The sequence below is a fragment of the Lactuca virosa genome, chromosome 3, assembly GCF_052849685.1.
Source record: "Lactuca virosa cultivar CGN04683 chromosome 3, Lactuca_virosa_CGN04683_v6, whole genome shotgun sequence".
Taxonomy (NCBI): Eukaryota; Viridiplantae; Streptophyta; class Magnoliopsida; order Asterales; family Asteraceae; genus Lactuca; species Lactuca virosa.
Genome location: NC_136428.1, coordinates 34,661,371 through 34,665,252, shown reverse-complemented (window position 1 = coordinate 34,665,252; position 3,882 = coordinate 34,661,371).

The following is a 3,882-nucleotide window of genomic DNA, read 5'->3' as shown; positions in this document are numbered from 1 at the left end:
ACGGTAACTAGCTTCGCCACCGGTGCAAACGTGTCATGGTAATCCACGCCTTCCTGCTGTGTAAAGCCCTTTGCCACGAGCCTTGCTTTGTATCTTTCAATTTCACCGTTTGGCTTGTATTTTATCTTGTACACCCACTTCGATCCAATAGCACGTTTTTCCTTTGGCAAGTCTTCAAGAGTCCACGTACCATTGTCTTCACGTGCCTTTACTTCATTCTTCATTGCTGTCACTTAATTTTCGTTTTGAGCTGCCTGTTTAAAAGATTGTGGTTCTACATTGGAGCTAATCGCAGCAAGAAATGCTTTGTGACTGTCAGTAAAATTTTCATAAGATATATAATTAGTGACAGAATGTACCATAAAAGACACTTGATGGCTTGTAGGGTGTGCATGGTCTATCGAAGGAGGTAATTTCGCAATATAATCATCAAATCTTTTCGTAGTTATAGTATTGGGAGATCCTGGTGTACGTGAGTACACTAATTATTAATTGAAATCATTGTTGTTCTTGTTGTTTCCTTCGACGTTGTATTGGCTATCTTGGGCCCCAACAAACATGGTGACCATGTGGATGCTAAATCGGTACAGTTGTCTATTTTTTTTTCGATTTCATTATTTTGATTGTTGTTCCTATATGTTATGTATTTCTTGGCTGCTACTTGTTTGCTTAATTGTGTTTCATGGCTGGTCTTACTGACCCTCCTGGTGGAAGTGGAAAGGATGATCAAGTTAACTTTGATAATCCTCTCTACATTCATCCTTCCAATAATGATGTCACAACAATTGTTACTATAAAGTTAACTGGGAATGAAAATTTTAGGTTATGGAGAAGTTCTATGTCGAGAGCTCTTAGAGCTAGAAATAAATTGGGATTCGTAGATGGAACCCTAAAAAAGAATAGTGTTGATGAGTTTAAACAATCTAAATGGGACAGGGCTAATATTGTTGTCTGTTCTTGGCTTCTTTCGTATATGGAAAAATCTTTTTGAAACCTATAACAAGTTTGATAGGTCTGTTGTATTCAGCATTCACCAACAGATTAATTCACTTAAACAAAATGGGAATTCTTTATCATACTACTTTAATAAGCTTTATGCCCTGTGGAAGGAGTTTGATGGTCTTACTAGTTTGACTTGGTGTACTTGCGAAGCTTCTGTCAAACTCAAGGACCATTCTAATCTCATGAAACTTATGCAGTTTCTTAGTGGTCTTGATGATTCATATTATCAAGTTAAAAGTCATATTTTACTCATGGAACCTTACCTAATGTCAAGACTGCCTTCTCCATTGTGTCTAGAGAAGAGTCCCTTCAAAGAAATGGTTCATTGTCCACCTCTCAGTCATTTTAGTCTTCATCTAGGTCTCAACCTTCTACTTTTAATAGTAGGTTTAATAATACGTTTAACTTAAATAACTCTAATAAGAGCAAAGGTCAAGTTGTTCATGTGACATCCCCATTTTTTTACGGCCAGAAAAAACCGATTTGTTTATGCTTATTAAATCAGAGTATTCTTTTAAAAAGATTAATTATGCGGAATTTGTCTCAAAAACATGATAATGATATTATCAAATCATTTTCGAAGAAATGTGTTTTGTTTATGTTTTTAAAACTCGGCATGTCATAACTGATATAAAACATAAGCATAAGCAGAGACTTGAAATCCCACAATGTTATAATATGCATGTGTGTGTGTGTATATATATATATATATATCTTAAAAATCGCAATATACAAATATCTCTCTTATAAGCAATCTACCCCATACTGTCGATCCTCACATAATCCATACTCTCAGATTCATAAATGAATGGCTTTACCTAATCCATACTCTTGGATCAGGAATAAATAACTAGATCTAATCCATACTCTCGGATCAGGAATGAATGTCTATGTCTAGTCCATACTCTCGGATCAGTGACAAATGACCACGCCTAATCCATACTCTCGGACCAGGGACAAATAATTATGCCTAATCCATACTCTCGGACCAGGGACAAATGATTGTGCCTAATCCATACTCTAGGATCAGTGGCGGGTGGCTATAGCTAATTCATACTCTTGGACCAGGGACGAATGTCAGAGTTCTACCCTTCGTGTATATCTCACACATATTCTTAAGGAGATACTACCCAATATCCATCTTAATTAACTTAGGTCTTTTGTGCTAGTCTTATTTTTTCTCTGGTAAGACTATGATCTCTACTCCTAATACTTATATTATTATTACCATGAAATTATATATATATATATATATATATATATATATATATATATATATCAACGCATATAGAACCGTACTTGGTTTGCATATCATATATTATTAAACATGTTCTCAACACATATTACATGCAATAAGCATATAGCGCACATATAAGCTCTTTAACATATATTTAATACCTTAATTCATACTTGTATTAAAATTATGTTCATGAAAGGGACTATGCACTCACTTGATAAAAGTGACTAGCGATTTCAGTAGCGCTTCACTTCATACTTTGAAAAGACCTAGACGCCTAAAGTACTAAGCCTTAGTCCGGTTTCGTAATCCCGATGACCATAATAGTTATATTCTAGATTTCTTACTAATTTCAATGTCTACATCAAGATCTATCAAGTAAGGATTAGCCAGGCAAGACAGTTGGGAGGCAGAATCATTTCGTCATATAGCATTTCTGAAATCCAACAACCAAGCCAACGTGACCATTCTAGACACATCTCCCATAAGTAGATCAATCAATATTATAATAGGAATTACTGATTAATCTTAATTATAGGTTCATAATAACGACTTATGACTATAAATATAAGTTACACTGAAAGAATGAGAGTGTAGCTTAACTTATAGATGTTCTTCCTGACAGAAGTCTGGAAATTGCACTTGCAAAGCTTCTACTTGCTAGATACTACTACTTTAGGGATCGCAGAGCTTCACCACAGACTAAAACTAATGGAAAATAGGCTAAAATCGAAAGCAACTCGAGATAGAAGAACTTGGGAGGTGTGGGAAGGGAATGAGCCATTGGAGGCTATTTATAGGCGATTTTTGGGGTGCACTGCGTGCAAATAGGGTGCGCGTCGTGTATTTTAAGGCGACGTCTCCCCATCCGCTTTGTGCCACGTTTCGACCTCTCTATGGCCTACGTTTTCACCTTGTAGAAGCGCGCGTTGCGCACCCGACTCGCACCGCGTGCGGCGCAAAATGTACATTTTGTAAATTCTGTAACTTCTTTATACGAACTCTGTTTTTTTACATTCTTTATATCTCCGGAAAGCTTACGACGAGATATACAACTTTCCTTATGACCCCAACAGCTAATTCCTACTTTATTTTTCGTCCATATTTTTATAAAATGAAATGATTTTGCTAAAATCATGACTATCTAGTACGGACTCCGTTTTTGACATTCTTTTTCTCAAAATTCTTATCTTGAAGAATGTTATGATGTTCTTGAAGAATGTTATAATTTTTTCCTATTTCTCCTTAATACGTAACTTGTATTATATAGTCTGCAGCACGCACAATGCACAACTGTAGATTATCTTATTCAAAGATTTAATTTTAATAATTTCTTTGACTAATTTCTTTGAATATGATTGGTTCACAATGAGTTATGCATTCAAACAATAGATGTAACTTTTATTATAATTAACATTTATCTTTTTTGAGAAATATTACTTTGTGACACATACCAAAATTTTGTCATTTTAATATTCGTTGATTTGGTGGATACGGTTATGAATTCGATTATTCTAAACGCAGAGGTTTGTCGAAGCGGGACAGATCATGTTTTCAAAATTTGTTAAAAGGGTTTGGATCAAGGGTGATTCGCTCCAAACTCGTCTCATTGACAAGTCTAGGTTCAAATTTGAAGATCGAAT